The following is a 21,279-nucleotide window of genomic DNA, read 5'->3' as shown; positions in this document are numbered from 1 at the left end:
AGCCCATGTTCTGCCCAGGCATACACTCCCTTTCGGAAATGTGGGGTGATAACAGGATTCCAGAATGTGGGTCCCCAGTTCTAGACCATACTTCCAATGGGAACTTAAAAGTCTCTTCACACAGAAATCATTAGGCTCAAATGGTTTCACCAGCAAGTTTTATCAAAGGAGCAAATAATTTCATTCTTACATAAAATTCCCCAGGGTACTGAAAAAGGACATTCCTTATTTCACATGAACATTAGGCCAGTCTAATAAACATGGGTGCAAAATTCTTCACTAAACATTACCAAATCAAGTGCAGTGTAGCAAATGTGTTTTTTATAATTTGTCCCAGTAATGCTATACATAATTCTATCAAGGGGGGGAAACATGCATACATACATTTATCCTAGAATGAAAGGTTTAATATGTGAAAATCAATGTGATCCCCCACCTCAATAGAGTAAAGGAAGAACATGATATGATTTTCTCACTAGAGGCAGAAAAGCACTTCATGCTAAGTGACATGCAGGGCATTAGAATAAAGAGCTACTTCCCTTTTCTGTTCCAGAGCAGTTTCAAAAGTGCTAACCACTCTTTTGTAAGGCTGGTGGATATTTTAGGGATGCAGGTTGGGCAGTATGAAGGGTTCATTCTTATAAATCCATACTAAATCAATATCACTTTGACATCTGTTTAAATTTGTTCACATAACTTGGAGGGAATCTGGTGATGTAACAAAATGTAGAAAAAAGAAATGCTGCTGAGGGCTCAGGTTGGCCTCAGGAGGAGAGTGGAAAGGAGAGGGGGAGCTAGTCCTGGGTAGGCATCGGCATCCACATTTTGAACTGCTACAGCCCATCAGTCCCCCTGACTGTCTTCAGCCTTGGCCTTTGGACAGAGCCAGCCTGGCAGCATGGGCAGGTGTGCAGGTGGGCAGGGCACTGAGGTCAGGAGAATCTTCTCGAAGAAGAGGAACTTAGTCACAGGTCTCCATGGACAGGAGCAAGGCAGAGAAGAACCAAGACAGTTTCTTCTCCAAATGCAAATCCCAGCAGCCACTTTCTCTCAGGCTTCTCAGACCAGATCTTAATTGGAATCCTCTCTTTGCTGAATCCATGGGATCCCACAGACTTCATCTGGGGCAGGCTGCAAGCTGGGCGGAGGCATAAATCTGAGCTCCAGGACACACATTGGTACTAATTCCTGGGCAGGGATGGCAGTGTCCCCTCTGTCACCCAAGGAAGGACTATGGTCCCCGTGGGGCAACAAGTTCCAGACAGGAGTGGGGTCTCTGTAAGCTCTTTACACAACAACTTTGCTCAATTTATCTTAACCCTAAATTAAAGAATATATTTAACTCCTTAAAAAAAGGGAAATTCTCTTCTAAGTACCTGGAGAAGACCAGGGAGGCTGTGGTATTTGGTCCAGTGAGACTGTTGGCTTCATGTGACCTGAGCTACACAGAATCCTGCCCCGGGTTTCACTAGGGCCATAGGACGAAAGTGAAGGCATCTAAGGCTAGAAGAAACCCTAACATATATTTTCTAAGTAACAGAGTGTGTAAGTTGTTTTTCCAGAATCCACTTAAAGAAAATTTATAACCAGCTTTTCAAAAATGGACCTCTGCAGAAAAGCCAGCCCCATCAGCCAGTGACTTTTTTGAGGTTTAAAGCGTAACCTCCCTGCCACCCCACAGAACTTGATAACTACCTGGAAAAGAAATATACAACCTGTGAAGGGGCAGGATGACCAGCTAGGCCTGTGCCCAAAACTCTAACATTTCCCCTTCTCGCCACCCAGCCAACAAACACCTTCTCCCTTTCTATAAATTCCACTAATCCCAACTGATCCCAGAGGCAGATCTGAACTTACTGCTCTGACTTCTTGCTGGCTGACCTCACGATAAGCCTCATTCTTTTTGCAAAAACCGATGCCATAGTATTGGCCTCTCTGTGCCTATGTAGCGAGCCTTTGGGCTGGCATCATGAGGAACACCCTCCAGTGCCCCAGGGGTGAGATTGCCTCTCTGCTCCCAAGATTCCAACAGTTGGTGTGTTGGGACAAAGGAGATTAAGTGCTCAGGAAATTGTCCCAGCTCCTTGGCCCTCCTCAGAGCCCCACCTTCTCCCACCAGGCTCTGGTCAGGTTCTGAATTTGCCAGACACTGGGAGAATGGGAGGAGGGGAAAATGCCTTCCATCAGGTCTGTAGTTCCAGAGCTTTCCTCTCCAGCCCGGGAATCTGTATGTGCCATGGTAGCTTCCACTGACACTCTGGGCTGTGAAGGCGGGAACACTGGGACAGAGAGGACTAGGATGCTCAGCAAGAGGGTTGGGGCAGATGTCCTACCTGCATGGGTCAGAATCAGTCAAAAGGAACCAGGATCCAGACCTAGGCGTTTTGAGGTGACACCAAGGCAGGAGCTGATCAAAATTCTGCTTAGGGAAGTCCTGAGGCTGGGGATTGTTCTGTCAGGACTTGTGTTCTGAGACCCCATGGGTTCCTTGTAGCTGTGGGCTCTTGGATTCCTGCAGGAGCACTAGACACTGTGATGTGTACTCTAATTTTAGGAGCCAGAGAAGACAACTGAATTCAATTTCTGGGTGCATAGGTGCAGCCTAAATCCTTTCCCAGAATAATAGTACTCTGAGTACATAGGACTGACTGTGGACACGGCTGCAAGGGTCTGTGTGAGGACACGGAATTGTCACTCTGAGTACAAGAAAGCTGTGCTCCAGATGATGGTGCATACGTCCTTAGCTTGAAACTTTAGGCTGCCCTCTGTGACAGCTTTGGAACACACAGAAAGCACCATGACTACCCCGCAGCCCTGTGTGCCCCAGCACACCTGAACTAGACCTCCTGCAGTTTGGTCCCCCATTGGTTGACCCATGACTGTTTGAAAAGCAGTTCTTCTTTCTATTATAGGTGTGGGAAATTATTTCAGGTAATGCAGCCGCTGCTGGGATGCATACCCCACTGTGAGGAAAAAGGGCCTAGAACAGTTCCTCTCCCCTAAAAATGGTTGGATCCCAAATCTACAGACTCAGAATCTGCATCGCAACAAGATCTCTCCAGGTGACTGATATGCACTCTTGAGAAGGGCTGGCTAGGTGCAGCCATTCCTGGATCCATGGTGTACACCTGGGTGGGGGAAATATCAAATTTGACAGAGTCAAAATGGCGTCACTTGTGTCAACCCTACCAACAGAAACAAAAAGTAAATGCAGTTGGGAGATTTCAAAGGAAGCCTTCTTAGGCATGTTTGCCTGGTAGTAACCACCGCAGAAGACTCTGCCAGAACCTGAGACCTGACAAGGCCACCACAACCTCATTCAAAAAGTACTTCTGCCAGGATGCCTGCTCAGCCACCATCTGTGCCACCTCAGACTGGAGCTGTCCTTGTTATTAATCATTTGTGATCAAAGATTATTATTTCAAAATGTTTGATATAATCCTCATTTCGTATTTAAAAACTTCACCTTCCCTCAACCTCTTTGAAGATGCCCGTAGTTTGCCATGGTACAAGTACTCCCACTGCTATACTTTGTTATTCCCAAATAAATATTATTTTTCTTTTTTCTTTTTGGTACCAGGCATTGAACTCAGGGACACTTGACCACTGAGCCACATCCCCAACGTTATTTTGTATTTAGAGAGAGGGTTTCACTGAGTTACTTAGCAACTCGCTTTTGCTGAGGCTGACTTTGAACTCATGATCCGCCTGCCTCAGCCTCCTGAGCTGCTGGGATTACAGGTATGCGCCACCACACCCGGCCCCTACAACAAAATCATTATTCTTTGAGAATCTTTCTGTCTCTGATTTCTATAAGATTGATACTGGTTTTGAATGATACTCTTCAATGTTCTCCATAAATTTAGGTGGTTGCTCCTTTCCCAGAAAGCACCTGAGGCCCAGACAGAAGGGCACCATCTAGGGACCCACCTGCATGGGTCCTTTCAGGGCAGCCTCACCATCAGGGGTTGGCTTGCAGGCACAGTTCCAATGCCACAACTATTATGTGAAAATTCAAAAAATTTTTTTCTCTTTTACTTCTAGATCCTCAAGCTAGGCAGGGTGACCAGAGGAAGGTAAAGAGAAGTCCTCCCCTCCAGGTCTCACACAGCAACAGTAACTGCATGGACCCGGGAAAGGATTTCCCCTATTTTAGGGTCTTTCAGGTGGAGTTACTTTCTGTTGGGTACACCAATTAACTCTGATGGCAAAGAAAGCTCAGCTGTATAGCACAAAGCTGGGATTAAAACAGAGCTCTACAGAGGGACTTCTTATCTATCTTGGTCACCCTAGGCAGCAGTCGGCTATGGAACTTTCCATTAGTCCGTAGAAACCAAGGCTATTGGCCAAGGCCTAATCACTTGGACCAAAGCGATAATAAAAAGCCCATCCTACATATGGTAGTATACATTTTAAGGTAACGAGGATAAAAATTCCAGTGAACATGTGGAGGAAATTTAGAAACTGCCTCTCACTAGTCTCCCCAGCCCAGCTAGAAGCCTCCTCACCAATATATGTCTTAATTGTTCCGGAGCAGTTGTATCCTCTGGGATCACTCAGGCATTATGGGTAGTGCGTAGTCCCAAAGAAAGTAACACCTAGCAGCCCCATTTCAGCAATCTTACTGAGTTTGGGGTTCCTTCTTCTGAAACAATGCTTCTCAAATTCTAATGTGTAATGTGCATATGAATTATATGGCAATCTTACTAACATTCTGATCCAGAACATCTGGTGGTGGAGTGCTTGCCTGGTGTGGGTGAGGCCCTGGGATTAATCCTCAGCACTGCATATAACTAAGTAAATAAATAAACAGATAAATAAATAAAAGATCCGTCAATAACTAAAAACATTTAAAAAGGAGAAGAAGGTCTGGATTTTGCCTTGAGATGCTGCAATTTAACGTCTCTCCTACTGATGTAGATGCTGCTGGTCCACAGGATGCATTTTGAGTAGTGAGGCTCTACCAAGTACCAAGGAATTTAGGGCTTTCAAATGTATTAACTACACAGTCTGAGGTGAGACCAGGCCTCAATTAGCCAAACCTAGAAAGATGTTAACACTCCCAAGACAACTCACTGAATCCCAGCTGAGTGCCAGTGATTTTAGCCAGACCAAGCCTTGATTTAACCCTCCCTCATTTAAGGTCTTTAGTACACATTGCCATGCTTGTTCCCCAGGGCAACATGAATGTACAGACTAATGTACAGACTACCTCCTTGCAGATGGCTTTTGCTTCTGCATCTGGGCTACTTGGGATCTAACTTTCCTTATGTCTGCTGGGGATTGAACCTGGGACCCTGGGCATGCTATGCATGCACTCTACCACTGAGCTATACCCCCAGTCCCCAGGGTCTAACTCTTATTATGAGGTAAGGCTCTGAGTTCTGAGGAGGATCAACACCAGGCTATGAGACATCTGGCCTAAATGTAGAGTCACTCAGTCAATGGAAGGCCATTCCCCTTAGGCACAAGTGTGGCTTCCTATTTAAAGATGTTCAGGGAACCAAAGTTCTCAGCATCTGCCCAAATGTCCTTATTCCAGGTCTCAAGGTCCCACTGCTTCCACATCAGTGTCCTTCCCTTGGAGTTAGGGACCTGGTATTGTCATAAATTTAATTGACATAAAACACAGCAGTATTTACATTCAGGTCCTTGGCTTGGTACTCAGCCCTATCTGCCCTGCGACTAGAGGAGATGAGGGGTTCCTTCAAGACTGACACCAAGGCATTCTGGTTCCATGGAAGTTCTCAGCCGGATAGTTGCACCTTTGATCTCAATTTGTTTTTCACTGGATTTGTTTCTCAGAGCTCTCAGAAAAAGTCCAAGAATCTTTATAATTTATATTGTTGCCATAGAAACCAAATGTCACAGTCACTTGAACTCCAAGAAACTTGCCTTCCATCTTCAGTTCATTCTGATGGTAATTGGTGTGATCTGATGCACCACCTTAGTGTGTAAACTGCTAACAAATGATGTAAAAGGAATCTACCAAAGTCTTACAGACCTCTTCCCGGAGGGAAGAGGAGAGAAATTGGATGTGAAAGAAGGAAGTGGAATTCCATTTAAGATGCAATGTTTTATGACTTTTATTTTTTTAAAAAAAGTTTGAAGCCAATATGAAAACAGCATTTATAAATTCTATATGGTAAAGATTTATTATGATATGATTGCATTTTCCATATTTTTTTTCAAATTTTGACACACTTCATTTCCAACACAAAACTATATAACATTATGATATTGAAGGGTTTATCCAAGAATTCAGGTTGATCGAAAAATGAGAAAGGAATTCATAAAACCACTACAACAAGTAAAATACACATAGCAAAACACTTCAAAATTACTACATGGTACAGAAGCCAAACTCATCAAAAGCAAAAGGTATCTTTTTCTCCCTCTGGCACCCATTTGTACTTCCCCCAAACACTTCCTAGTCTTTTAGGTATACTTAAAAGACACTTAATGCATTCACAAGTACAAACATATATCAATTCTATAAGCATAAGATGGATATTATTGGGCATGTTGCATGTTCACTATACAATATACCTTAAAGATGATCCCACATTAATACATATACAAATCCTCCTTTTATGGCTTCTTAGTATTGATTTGTCATAATCTATTAGGCATTCCAGGTAGATATTTACTATTTTGCTACTGTCTGTTTCTAGAAATCAAGTTAAATTCCATACTCCTCTACAGAAGTCATTTTACCCATACTTGAGTATCTATACAGAATAAATTCCCCAAAGAGAAATTGTTAGGTAAAGGGATATATACATTTAAATTTCTGACAACCACTGCCAGATTGTTCTCTACAGAAGTGGTATTAATTTCTAAAAAAAATAAGAAGATGCTTTTCTTCCTGTCAAGTAGTATGCTATCACGTATGCCAGGTGAGTGCACTACCACTTGAGCCACATCCCCAGCCCTTTTAATTTTGAGACATAGTCTCACTGATTTTTCCAGGCTGGCCTTGAACCTGGGATCCTCCTGCCTCAGCTTTCTGAGTCACAGGGACTGCAGGCATGTACCACTGCCCCCAGCTTAGGAAGTTTAAAATCAACAAGGAATGAACTATTTGTGACACTTGCTGCTGATATTTCCCCAGTGCATTGCTTCTTGCACTTTTTAATGGTATTTTTTTCCTACAAATTCCTATAATTCTACTTGAAATAGTTATTATTTCCTATTCTAGTTACTGGTGGGAGCCACAGACTTTTCCTATACTGAAATTCTAGAGCAAGAGGTTAGTAATATATTCCAACTTAGCTGTAATTCATTTCATAATCACCTAAGTCCATGTTTTCCTGTGAATGTGTCTGAAAAAATATATTTTGGGGGTACCAGGGATGGAACTCATGAGCGCTTGATCACTGAGATGCATCCCCAGTCTATTTTGTATTTTATTTAGAGACAGGGTCTCATTGAGTTGCTTTGTGCCTCAATTTGGCTGAGGCTGACTTCGAACTCAAGATCCTCCTGTGTGAGCCTCCTGAGCTGCAGGGATTTCAAGTGGGTGCCACTGCGCCTGGCTGTGTCTAAAATTCTTCAAAGTAAAGTTCTTAATATTGTAACAAGCTGCCAGAAATGAACCAATTGTAGCTTTAAGTTTATACTCTTACAATGAGAAATTTAGGTTTCCTTATTAGGAAATAAAAAGGTCTTACTATTCTTAATAGAAAATTAACTGAATTTTTTAGTTACTGTCTCTGAAAAAAATGTGGATTTATTTGCCTTTAAATATTGGGAGAGTTTCCTAGAGACCCATGACAAACGAGGGCTTCACATTTTGTAGTAGTGGCCTTTCAAAAAATAAGGATATTAAATTTACTCTATAATTTCATTGGTTATTAAATTAAGTGGAAAACAAAATATAACCTTTGAGTTCAGTACATTCATCCCCTTTCGTCTTCAATCATCTTAAACAAACAGTGTTTCCCTAGAGGACTGTGGCAATCTTTTCTTTCTTTTTTTTAAAAATTGTTTCTTTTCAGTTATACCGGCAGCAGAATTCATTTCGATTCATTTATACAAACATGGACTATGTATCTTATTCTAGTTAGAATCCCATTGTTATGGAGGTGGGATTCACTGTGTTGCCTTTATATTTGTACATGGGGAATTATCTCTGATTCATTCCACTGTCTTTCCTTTTCCTGTCCCCCCTCTCTTCCCTCCATTCCACATTGCCTAATCCACTGAACTTCTATTCTTCCCCTAAACACCCCCCACCCCTTATTGTGGACTTAGTTCCCACATACCAGAGAGCACATTCAACCTTTGGTTTTTAGAGACTGGGTTATTTCACTTAGCACGAGAGTCTCCAGATCCATCCATTTGCTGGCAAGTGTCATAAAGTCATTTTTTTTTTATAGCTGAGTAACACTTCATTGAGTATATATACCACATTTTCTTTAACCACTCATCTATTGAAGGGCACCTAGGTTAATTTCATAGCTTAGCTACTGTGAATTGAGCTGCTATAAACAGGGATGTGACAATCTTACCTTACGTAGCAACAGAACATTCACCACAGGGATAATATTAAAGCAGAGCTAAAGAGCAAAGATTTCAAATAACCAAAAGGCATAAAAAAATTAAGATATTTTAAAAGACAGAGATCACAAACACTAAGACCATTAAAAGACAAAGGGGAAAATAATAAAGTAATATCACACAGTCAAAACTTATAATTTGTAGCTTGTGGTCTTACATGTGGAAACACCCTGCCCGTTCCCAGCCTCCACAATGCCAGATACATTACCCCTCTCCACCCTTCACTTTTCCTGCACACTGTACTCAAGCATTTCTGCACATGACTGGGCTAAAAATAATGAAAATATCTGAATCTGCCTGGCACATGTGGCTTCGAGATCTTCCCATGATTAGTTTTTCTTTCACTGAGAACTTCCCTAACATGAATATCCAACCCCTCCCTACACACACACACACACACACACACACACACACACACACACACAAACTCTTTGTCTCAGGGTGCTCTCTCTGATATCCCCTATTAATATCTAAAATGCCTGGTACCTGCATTTATTTAGTGTCTGCCCCCAGGAAGAATCTTAGGGGTCTTATTTGCCACATTATCCCCAGCCCCCAATGCTGACAAGAACACAAGACTTAATGAATGAGTGCTTACTAAAGGTCTGATGCTTACACATTTAGATCAAGTAATTTTATAGTTAACTGGAGTTGAGGTCTATCTAACTGAAGACTGGCATGCTCCCATCAGTTAAAAACTCTCAGAATATACAAATGCTTCCTTGCCCTGGAAGCCAGACAGAACAGAAGATTGTACAAAATGGCTGGCTCAGTCATCTGGGAAATGATCCCAAACACGATGTTTCTTTCCAGGCCCGAAAATTGTCGGACACCGTAGAACACAACGTTACCAGTCAGAATATCCATTGCACGAATGGATCCAATTCCTCATTGAGTTGAGATATTGTTCTCCTTATTGCCTTTAGAAATTTATCTTTATTATTATTATTATTATTATTATTTTTACTTCAGTTGTTTTGGTGAAAAACACAGCAATGTTCCTGGGGGAGTAATCACTCCTCCAGAGAAGCTGACACTTCTTGGCTACGTAGATCACTATCACCTCCAAGTGCAAGAACTCAACAGTTTCTACACTACCTGGAACACCCCAAGTCCAGTTAGGTTCACGGAGCATCACCAGGGATCCAGGGGGGACATTAGGAGGAGGATTTTCTCTGACTGTCTGCATCACTTCTTGTAGCTATGGAGCTATTTCATTTTCATGGAGGACTGTTCCTGTGAGCTCTTCTCTTGGAAGCTGGTCTGAGAGAGCAGGGAGGCCACTGCAGCTCAATTGGTTGGTCTGAGAGTAGTCTAGAAAAATCCAGAGAATTCCTGGACAAGCCTTTCTTCTCTGAGTGATGGTTTTGGCCTTCTTATACCAATCCCCATCTTTGGTGCAGAAATTCTGAGCTTCATCCACAATGATGTGTTGAATCTCTGCAAAGTCATGTTTCATGAAGTATTTCCGGGTTACTGCCTTGCATATTTTTTTATTGCTGGAAGTGTAAAAAAAAAAAAAAAAACACAGTCAGATTTCTTCAATCAAACACAAAGGAAGCCTACTCTATTCTTAAACTCTCCTGGATCTGGTAAATGCAATAGAAATCTTAGCACATAAACTTAAAGCCACACCAAAGTTACCCAAGAAAAGAAAGTGAACATAGTCAGACTGAGTACCTCACAAACTTCTTCAGGGGCTGGTTCTCATAGATGTAGAGGATTTCATGTGGTTCACAATGGAACACATTCCTGATCTTCTGCATGACCTTCAGGGCCACGGTGGTCTTCCCTGACCCAGGTAAGCCACGAACAAACAGCTGTCTGGTCTTGTGAAGGTTCTTTGAAAGCAACTCATACTGTTGATCTGTGAACAGGTTCCAAGTCTCAGAGACCAGCTCTTCACTTACAAAGGATCTGAAGCCAAACAAGACTCTCACAAGGGACCGCAACAGAGTTTCCATGTGCTGGATGGTGGTAAGATTATAGGACTCGGGGTAAATTTGTGCTACTGAACTATGTGGTGCCACTGGTGTTCCGACTGGATTCAGCTGGAAGAACAAGGGAACAATGCACACTCTCCCAGTGTAGCCTCCTGAGTCCACCAGCCTCTGCTTCAAAGAAGAGGCAACCTTCATAGAATCAGCCTTGAAACTCTCATCCCACTTCCTGAAAACAGTGTAGAGGATTGGGGTGTTGTTCTGGGAAATCAGAAGAGCATCACAGATAACACCCTGATTCTCTTTCACACCCAAGTCCACAGCCCAGCTTCGAGGAAAAAATCAATATTCCTCAGGAGACAGGGCGCATTTCTCTATCTATTAAGTCTCTAAGTCCTTTATGTTCTGAGCAGAGTTCCTGGTAGAGGCTTTCTGGAGTATACGCAACTCTGTGTGATGATACTAGACAAGGAAAGAACTAGAATAAGTTAGAGAATCCCAGACAAGGAATAATCACCAGCATATGTACCAGATCCAGTCATCACTTGGGCTCCACCATGTGGCAATACTAGGTTCTACACTGGGAAGAAAAAGATGAACAGTGCTTACGAGCTGATAAGTGGCTCTCCTAAATGGAGACAGCAATATTTATGACACAAAGTCGTAAAGGCAACTGGAAAAGAGTCCACAAAATATTATGTGAGCACCAAGGACAGGAAGGAAGACAATATGAAAGTTTTCATGAAGAGGAAGACAGTTAAACTGATTCTCAAAGGGTGACTTCAGGGTAGCCATTTGAAGGGTGGAGAGCAGTGAGATGGTCAAAATGAGGTTCATGAACAAAGCACGGGTCCAAGAAAGGAGTGCTTGTTTCAGGTACCCCTGAAGTACCTCCAAGCAGTCTCCATGTCAAAGAGGAGCAGACAAGGATGGGGAGAGAGGGGAGGCAAGGGTGGAGAGGAAGTCCTTCATGTGCCATCTTAATACATGGCAAGTGTTGTACACTCTATGGCTTCATTTAAGGACCTTCCATAAAGCAAAACTAGGTATGGAGGACCGATCCATGGCTGCCTTGGGTTAGGGTTGGGAGACTGTGACCACAAGGGGGCAGTATGAAGGAGCTTTATTGGGGGGGAATGGAGCTTTTTTGTATATTAACTGTGCCGATGGTTACAAAAACCTATACATATGTTAAAAGTTTCAGAACTTAGTAACAAAAGTCTACTTTGTGTACATAAATTTTTAAAAAATACCTTTTGAAAGTGGTATTTAAAAACACTTTTTGATAGGGCTGGGTTGTAGCTCAGTGGCAGAGCATTTGCCTCACCCATGTGAGGCACTGGGTTGGATCCTCAGCACCACATAAAAATAGAATAAAGGTATTGTGACCACCTACAACTGAAAAATAAATGTTTAAAAAAGACTTGGATATATACGTATATATGTGTGTGTTTAAGATAATATATTATTAAATACATAATTATTTTAGGGGGAGGGTCACGTGCTCTAATTTGGAATCTAATCAAAATTATAACCCCTTTTTTTTCTCTTCCAAGAAAAAGAAAACAATACACTCAAAATTTGAAGTTCAAATTTAAAATAGAAGGGAGAGTTAAGGGTAAGTTCAGAATTCTGTACTTGGCTAGAAGAGGACTTTCCAACAGATCATTTAGAACACATAATACAAAAATAATATGTAATAATATGGAGACTGTACAGGAGAAATAGCAATAGAGGATTGTCAGAATGAGAGATAAATTTTGGAACTGCTTAGTTGGAGATATCTATGGAGCTGTCCAGAAAGCAAGTGGACACACCAATAAATTGTGTCTGGGTTCAGAGAAGGGCCGTAGATATTTTCTATAAACGTGGACTAGCAGGGTACTGGGGGCACATGCCTGTAGCCTCAGCTACTCTGGAAGCTGAGGCAGGAAGATTGCTTGAGCCCAGTAGTTCAAGGCCAGCCTCGGTAACATAATGAGACCTCATCTCAATAAACCAAAAACAACAACAACTCAAAAAAACAATTTAACTAAACTAAGGGTATTGCCTACTACTAATGTGATTTAACATTGTTCTAGAACAATTAATCAATGAACTTCAACAAGGACAAAAATGCATAAATATAGGAAGGTTAATTCAAAATTATCTTTGCTTTCTGCCTTTATAAGACCATTAAGTAAAATGTTTAGAAATGGCATAATGCATACCTTACTTTTATCACACAGTAACAGGCAGGAGCTGATCAGAGAAAATGAGATAAGTAAGTTAAATGCACACTATGGGTACTACATGGTCCCTCTCTGGAGAGAATGGTATAGTTGCTACAGAGTCTGGGGTTTTTAAGGGTTTTGAGCCCCCTTATTCTTGTCTTGGTTTCATAATGTATACTTTAATGCTCAGAATGTATCCTACATATCAATAATTAACAATCAGAAATTACTATAAAAAATTTCTAGTCTAAGCTGGGCACAGTGGTGCAGGCCTGTAATCCCAATAGCGTGGGAGGCAGAGGCAGAAGGATCATGAGTACAAAGCCAGCATCAGCAACTTAGCGATTACCTGTCCGTAAATAAAATTTAAAAAGGGCTGGGAATGTGCCCCTGAGTTCAAATGCTGGTACAAAAAAAAAAAAAAGAAAGAAAGAAAGAGAAAACCTAGTCTAAGAATATGATTTAATAAGTAACAAAATGATTCTAATCTTCTTCTAAAAGAGAAAAACACTGATGTGATTCTATGTTGCTGAAAGCATATCTGGAGGTATGTTTTGGGTTACAATATGGCAATGAAAGTCTACATTTATAAGCAATCGTTACTACTTAGAATCTATCCTTAAAGAACACTTGAATTATTTGTAGAAAAATATATATCAGAGAGAATGTTTTTTAAAACAGAAAAAAAGGCCAGGTGTGCTTGCCTGTAGTCCCAGTAACTCAGAGGCTGAGGCAGGAGGATCACAAGTTCAAGGCCAGAATTGTCAATTTAGCAAGACCCTCAGCAACTTACTGAGATCCTAATTCAAAATGGAAAATAACAGGGGATGGAGATATAGCTCAGTGCTAGAGCACTCCTGGGTTAGATTCCTCAGAACCAAAAACAAAACAACAAGGAAAAAGTTAGATATCATCCATTAGACACCATTTGAAAATCCATCGAAAAAGGGACTGTGGGGCTGGGGTTGTGGCTCATTGGTGGAGCTCTCGCCTAGCACATGTGAGGCACTGGTTTGATCCTCTGCACTGCATAAAAATAAATAAAATAAAGGGATTGTGACCATATACACCTAAAAATATTTTTTTAATAAAAAGGGACTGTTAAAATAGAAGTTACTACATTTTATCTTTTAATTTCAGCTGGGCATATTTAGATAGGTTTCCCTATATGCTTATTAATTAAATTATATCTCTGTTGCTTCTGTGTGCATAATATACTCATAATTAAAACTACTAAAATTAAGAAATTTGGTGGTGGTGGGGGGGGGAAGTTACTGGGAATTGAAACCAGGGATGATTTGCTGCTGAGCTACATCTGCAGCTCTTTTGATTTTTTTTTTTTTTTTTTTTTTTTTTTGAGACAGGGTCTCACTAAGTTGCTAAGGCTGGCCTCCAACCTGTGATCCTCAGCCTCCTGAGTTGCTGTGTTCAAATGAAGAAAATCTATGTTTGGGAATACTATTAAATACTTTATACTTAATAAAAGAATCAAGGAAATCTGTGATTAAGTTCGTGAAGAGATGAAGACACACACTACTTGGACTCAGCCTGGGCTTACATGCACTGGAGTGCACCCATCCACACTGATGAAAGACACTTGTGAAGATGCTACAATATATTTGGCCATTGTGGTGATCATAGATGTTGTTTTCTGTTTAAAGTGATACAAATAGTGAATTTATGAGTATTCATGGACAGATCTACAAGGGTCTACTTCCTCTGATGCACATGTATACATTTTCTCTAGAAACTAGAGAAATTGTTGAAGGGTAGAGATTTGGAAATAACTGACTACACCAAGCAACGTTCAACCCATTTTCCAAAAAGATCAGACCAACTTAAACTTCTAGCAGTGATGAACAAGATTCTGTTTACTTACAAAAATCTTCAAAACATGTTTTTTTTTCTATTAATGATGTTAAATGCATTTTATTCTCCATTAATGGATTGAGCATCCTTATAAGTTTACTGTACATATGTGTCTCCTTTTCTGAGAAATAAATCTTTATATTTCTCATTTTCCTATTGGGTTGCTTTTCCTTTTAAAACCTTGCATAAGTTCTCTATCTATTTCTGAAACTAATCCTTCATCAGTTTATGGATTGAAAATACTTTCCTCAAGTTTTTAGTAATAGGTTTTCACTATCTCTAAGGTATCTTTTGAGGAACAGATGTTCTTAATTTCATATAATGAAATGTATCAAGCTTTTTGTTTAATATTTTTGGATCTGGTTTAGGAAATCCTTTCCTACCCCAATGACAAAATTATTCACAAACAGTTTCTACTGAAAGTTTTAAAGGTTAGTTTATAAAATTTGAGTCCTTAAACTTCCTGAAATTGATTTTGTATGTTAGTGTAATATAACATTGGAGTAAAAAACTTTTTTCTTTCTTTTTTTTTGGGGGGGGGAGGAGGCGGGGGTGTAACAAGGATTGAATTCAGGGACATGTGACCACTGAGCCACATCCCCAGCCCTATTTTGTATTTTATTTAGAGACAGGGTCTCCCTGAGTTGCTTAGCACCTCACTTATTGCTGAGGCTGGCTTTGAACTCATGATCCTCCTGCCTCAGCCTCCGGTGCAGTTGGGATTACAGGTGTGTGCTACCACAACTGACAAATAATTTTTCTCTATATGAAGAAACAATCAACATGTTCCAAAGAAACCAGAGATGACAAATTACCTGGAAAGTAACGTTTCTGCAGTACTTTCAGCCTTTCCAAATTCTGAGTACACACAGTCCTGCTGGGGGGCATGGAGGGTGACAAACTCAGCCCAAGGAACATCTCAGAAAGTCTGCAATGAACTTAGGAAAAAGAAAAAAAAATCACATGAGTTTGAAATGCAAAAGGCAGAATTCAACATATAGCTGAGCTGTGACATAACCCAAAGCTATGACCCACACATATTTGTGACTATATCTCAGGTCAGCCCAGAAAAGCCTTCAGAAATGTTGTGGGGAAAATATAGTATGAGGCAATAGTTAGTAAGTTTTAATTGTATTATGTTCAAAGTGTTTGTATATTGTTAGAATGCTATTTTAAAGACATATGATTAGAAGTTATGAAGGTCAATGGATACAGACTTTTGAGGAGATTCTGAAAAATTTAGCTTTTCTGGACTTTTGAAGAAGTTTCTACTGATTTACTTTTGAGGAGATTCTGAAAAATTTAGCTTTTCTGGACTTTTGAAGAAGTTGCTACTGATTTTCTTTTGTCTAATTTCATCTCAGCTTTTCTTTCCCAAGGTAGATGTATAGCCACAGCCCTACTCTTTTTTTAAAAAATATTTATTTTTTAGGTGTAGATGGACACAACACAATGCTTTATTTTTATGTGGTGCTGAGGATCAAACCCGGTCCCATGCGTGCTAGGCGAGCGCTCTACCACTGAGCCACAATCCCAGCCCCACAGCCCTACTCTTAAGCTCAGCAGTTATGGTTTGTAGCACATGTTAATGCACAAAAGGAAGGAATGAGGATGGCAAGGGAAAGCCCTGGTGAGCTCAGGTTTTGGTTCAGAAATAGGAGTGGAATATACTGTGTAGTTTAAAAAAAATCTAGAAGAAAAGAGTTTGAAAGTTTTTAATTACAAAGTAATGATACATGCTTGAGGACATAGATGTGCTTACCCTGATTGGAACATTACACATGTACACATGTATGTAATCATCACCTGGTGCCCCATAAGCTTATGCAAACATTTATCTATGAATAAAAAATGAAATAAAATGTAATTCAGAAGTAAGAGACCCAAACAAGAATAAGAAGTCAGAGGAAAGTGGAAGGACGTTAAAAAGGGAACATCTCTGAAAAAAGGAATGTCCTGAATAACTAAATGCAAGAAAGGAAAGGAATAGACTTTAATAAGAACGTAAGAAAGGCTGTGAAAATGGAAATAACTAATTCAAATCAATCCCTTAACCAACCACTAATGGGGCTCCGACCCTGGGGCATCTGTCAAATGCAGAATGTTCAAGATGGACAGAGGGAGGAAAGGAAAATGACCTACCAACTGCATCCATAGGAATTACTATCAGGCAGCTGCCATTCAGGGGGAAAAAATCTCTGTTTCCCCAGATTTCAACGAACACCACGCTGCCCTTCCCTCTCTGCCCTCCTCCCCTGAAGCCAACATGAGGATCATTTGCAGACTTGCTCCTGACCTGGCTTGGCTTGCATCATCCAATCTACCCACTGCTTTGTGGTCAGCGGCTTCACTTTGTTGGCTTTCAGTTGCCAGGAATTGGGCACTTTGGCAAACACCACGCAGCAGAATCGCTCCACCTTCACTGCACAGACATAACCACGGAGGGCCCCCTTATCATGAACTTCAAGGAATCTGATAGAACATTGAGTTGTATGCCTCTGTGTACAGAAATGATGGACAGGTAACTTCCTAATGCAGCATTCAACAGAATTCTTGAACTTGGAAAGATTTATTTTCTCCTTTTCACATCCAATGACTTGATGGGTCTCATCATGTACACCCAAAAATACATAGCCTCCTTCAGCGTTGGCCAATGCAGAAACACACCTGGTGAGCCTCTCTTTAACACACTGTGACACAGCTGCTGGGAACGTTTGAAATTCAACGTGCATGGACTCCGTCAAGTTGAGTTTCTCCAGGTACTGCAGCTGCACTCTATCAAATAAAGCAGCAGCCGAGTCCTCTGTGTCATCTTCACGGTGTGCACCAGCCTGAGCTTCCTGTGGACTCAACAAACTGGAATCAGTTTTCTTTTTCAGGAATACCAGTGCTTTATGAGAATCCATGACATGGTTAGATGATCTATATCTGTGGTACAAATTAGAGCACAAGGTGGCAAGTGGCACACCTGAGACATCTGTGTTCCATGACATCACAAATATTAAAAAGAGCTTTCCCTGTTGCATTTCATCTAAATTGCCTTCAAAAACTGGAGGTAGATCCAACCCCTCTTCATGAATCTCATGATTGTAGTCTTCATCCTTAATCTTGGCCTTGATCACTCCCCCTCCAGAGTTCAGCAGAGCACATACTGCTTGCAAGATGTTTTCATTCTGTTTCACCCGTGATAGAGGAGGGTTCATATCCCTTCTTTGCTGAGTCCCTAGGATGACTTCTCCTGCATCTATAACAAACTCAGCAAAGTTCGTTTCCAAATCAATCTTTTTTTTTATTGATTATTTAAAGCATTACATAGTTCATGATATATCATCTTTCATACATTTGACTCAAATTGTGTTTTGAACTCCCATTTTCACCCCAAATACAGATTGCAGAATCACATCTGTTACATATTCACATTTTTACATAATGCCATATTAGTGACTGTTGTATTCTGCTACGTTTCCTATCCCCTATTATCCCCCCCAAATCAATCTTGAGACTCATCTTCTCAGCCCTTGAATGACAACCCTGAAAGGTTCTCCTAAAAGAAAGAACAAACAGATCAGGGCAAAGAAAGAAAAAGCAGGAAAATCAAGGGGTTAAGTCTACCCTTCTGCAGTTGGTCACTTCACTGATTTTCATTTAGCTTGAGGCCAAATTCACCTATAAATGGAGGGGGCAGGGCAGATGGAGGAGCCAAGTCTGCTGGATGCCATTGCCAGCACAGGAACGCTGTGATCTGAGCAATGAGTTTTGCCAACTTCTCTGAGTGCCAAGGGCTCTCAGGTCACCTGTGAAAAATAGAAAGGTTTACAACAATGCTCGTGGACTGCAGCTGGAATGCAACTAGGAAGCTCTCCTGGTCAGAAGGATCTCTGGGGCGAGAGCCTACAAGAGTGGGAGAAAATCTTGGCCAGAACTCCTCCAAGAGGGGATTAATCTCCAGAATAAATAAAGAAACCAGAAAACTTAACAACCCAATCAATACCTGTGAATTAAACAAACTTCTCAAAAGAAGAAATACAAATGCCCAACAAATATATGAAAAAGTGTTTAACATCTCTAGCATTCAAGGAAATGCAAATCAAAACTACACGAAGATATCACCTCTGGCAATTACTAGTCTAAATGGCAATTATCAAAATACCAACAATAATAAATGCTGGCAAAAATGTACAAGGGTATACTTGTACATTGTTAGTGGGACTGCAAACTAGTACAACCACTCTAGAAAGAAGTATGGAGATTCCTCAAAAAACTAGAGAGTTTGGGCTGGAGAGTGGTAGAGAGCTTGCTTAGCAAGTTTGATGCACTGGGTTTGATTGTCAGCACTACATATAAATAAATAAAATAAAGGTCCATTGACAACTAAAAAATGTAACATAAAAATAAAATTATTCAAAAATATAAACCTAGGAATGGGACCACCATATGATCCAGCCACCCCACTCCTTGGTATTTTTCCAAAAGAACTAAAATCAGCATACTCTTGCAATACAGCCACCTCAATGTTTACAGCCACACCATTCACAATAGCTAAACTATGGAATCGACTCAGATGCACATCAGTAAATGAATGGATTAAGAAACTGTGGTTGATAGACATAGTGGAGTTCTAAGCCATGAAGTTACCAGGCACTTTCTGGTGAATGGAAATGGACAACATCAGGCTAAGCAAAATAAACTAGACCCAGAAAGTCAAAGATCAAATGTTTTCTCCCCTAGGTGGAAGCTAGAATAAAATAAAGGAAAGAAGGAGGGAAGGATAGGATAACCTAAAGACACAAGATTGAGGAGAAGAAGAAATCAAGAGGCAGAGTGGAGGGACAGAGAAAGGGGAGGAAATGCAGAATGAATACTTTAAAAGTCATCTTATGTGCATATATGAATATACCGCAGGGAGCTTCACCTTTATGTCTAAGTAAAAAGAACCAATTAAAAATAAATCAATATTGAGTTGGGGTTTCGGCTCAGCGGTAGAGTGCTCGCCTAGCGCATGTGAGGCCCTGGGTTTGATCCTCAGCACCACATAAAATTAAATAAAGATATTGTGTCCAACACAACTAAAAAATAAATATTTTTAAATAAATAAATAAAGGCATTGTGTTGTTTCCATCTACACCTAAAAATAAGTAAATAAATATTTTTTAAAAAATGAATAAATAGATGAGTGAAGGGAAGTCTCATAAAGTTGAAGAAGGAGAACAAGGATGGATGGGAGAGAAAAGTGGTAGGATCAAGAACTAAAGCTGTGGACTCAGGATGTAGCTCAAGTGGTAGTGTGCTTGCCTGGCATGCATGAGGCACTGGGTTCGATCCTCAGCACCACATAAAAGAAAATAAAGATATTGTGTCCACCTAAAACTAAAAAGTAAATATTTTTTAAAAAAGAAAAGAAATAAAGCTGTCTTTAGTTCTTTCCCTTCTCACTGAGACTTGGCAGTGTTTTGATGATTTTGTAATCCATCTTGGGGAAGGAACAAATCTGATAGAATTGGTAATTTATCATTGCCCCACTGTGAGGCAGATCTGAGAACAAGACCTCAGCGCCAGAATGCAGCTTGGTCCACATGTAGCTTGCTCTGTGGTACATCTATAAATCAGCCAGCATTGATACAACAAAACCAAACCAGTACAGGGCTCCAGTGGAAGAAGAAGACCTGAGATCCAGTAGCTAGTAAATCAGGGTACACAATTTGCAGACATTGGCCAAATGAGCTCAGTTTGAAGTTAGAGTATTACCAGGAAAAGCCACATGTCCATGCTGACAAGAACTGCCCCTGGGATGGTGGGTCCTTGATGATTTGAACTGTAGCCCAGATCCAGTCTTGTCCTTTATAGGACCATAATTAATTTTTAGAATCCCAAAGTTAATGGGTCTGAGGGAAGCTGATTTACTAACCAATATTTAAAACACATTGAAGGACGTGAGACCTGCTGGTCCTTGGGTACTGCTCGGGACAAATGCCACTGTCAGGGAATTCAAGCAACTGTTTTAAACCAGTACCTTACTCTCTTCCTGTAGGAAGAGAACCCAGGAGCCAGATTTCAGAAGGGTGCTTGATAGGCATAGAATCAGATCAAAAAGGGTGTCTTAAGACTTGATGACTGGCTTCCATATCCAATAACTTCAGGCAGCTGTGCTATAAACTAATCACCAAAGAAAAGGAGTACAACATAGTAGTAAATCGCTCCATCTTGGGAGGGAGAAAACCTGTATTTATGCTCCTTTCCCAGGATTTGCTTTGTGTCTCTGGGACACATACAACCTATTTTTATGTTCTGTAGAGGTTTAAACAAACAAACAAACAAACAGAAAAAAACTAAGCTGATAGTGTTTATGAAATCAAACTGAAAAAAAAATAGGCCTATATCCTGGAGATGTGAACAAGAATGCAGTGACCATTGCTATTCAAGAACAGAAGAAGATTAGGAACAAAGTGTAGTATAGGCAAACTGGCTTTGGAAAGCTGCATTCCCCGGCACTGTTACATGCGCCATTTTGAATGAGCACTAAGAACGCAATGTGGACAAGGTAGGCAACCACAGAATACAGCTAGTATGGTTCCATATATACGAGGTTCAAAAACAGGCAAAACTAATGTCACTTAGGGTACATAAATAGTGTATTATAAAGAAAATTAAGGGAATAATAGTCATAAAAATTCAAAATAGTGCTTACCACTAATGAA

The 21,279-nt window shown here is 40.6% G+C and overlaps 1 pseudogene across 1 annotated transcript; it reads right to left on the bottom strand.

Moving 5' to 3' along the window:
- Positions 1-8,954: 8,954 nt before the first annotated feature.
- On the bottom strand, positions 8,955-20,350 carry LOC308635560 (schlafen family member 5-like; annotated as a pseudogene). Its single transcript has 5 exons — positions 20,330-20,350; positions 16,881-17,865; positions 15,400-15,522; positions 10,243-10,964; positions 8,955-10,061 (listed from the first exon to the last, which is right to left on the bottom strand). The product of its transcript is annotated as a schlafen family member 5-like (transcript).
- Positions 20,351-21,279: the final 929 nt, after the last annotated feature.

The sequence above is a fragment of the Spermophilus citellus genome (assembly GCF_964194105.1).
Source record: "Spermophilus citellus genome assembly, chromosome: 17".
Classification (NCBI taxonomy): Eukaryota; Metazoa; Chordata; class Mammalia; order Rodentia; family Sciuridae; genus Spermophilus; species Spermophilus citellus.
The sequence above is the reverse complement of the archived record's forward strand: the minus strand, read 5'-3'. Positions and strand labels throughout refer to the sequence as shown.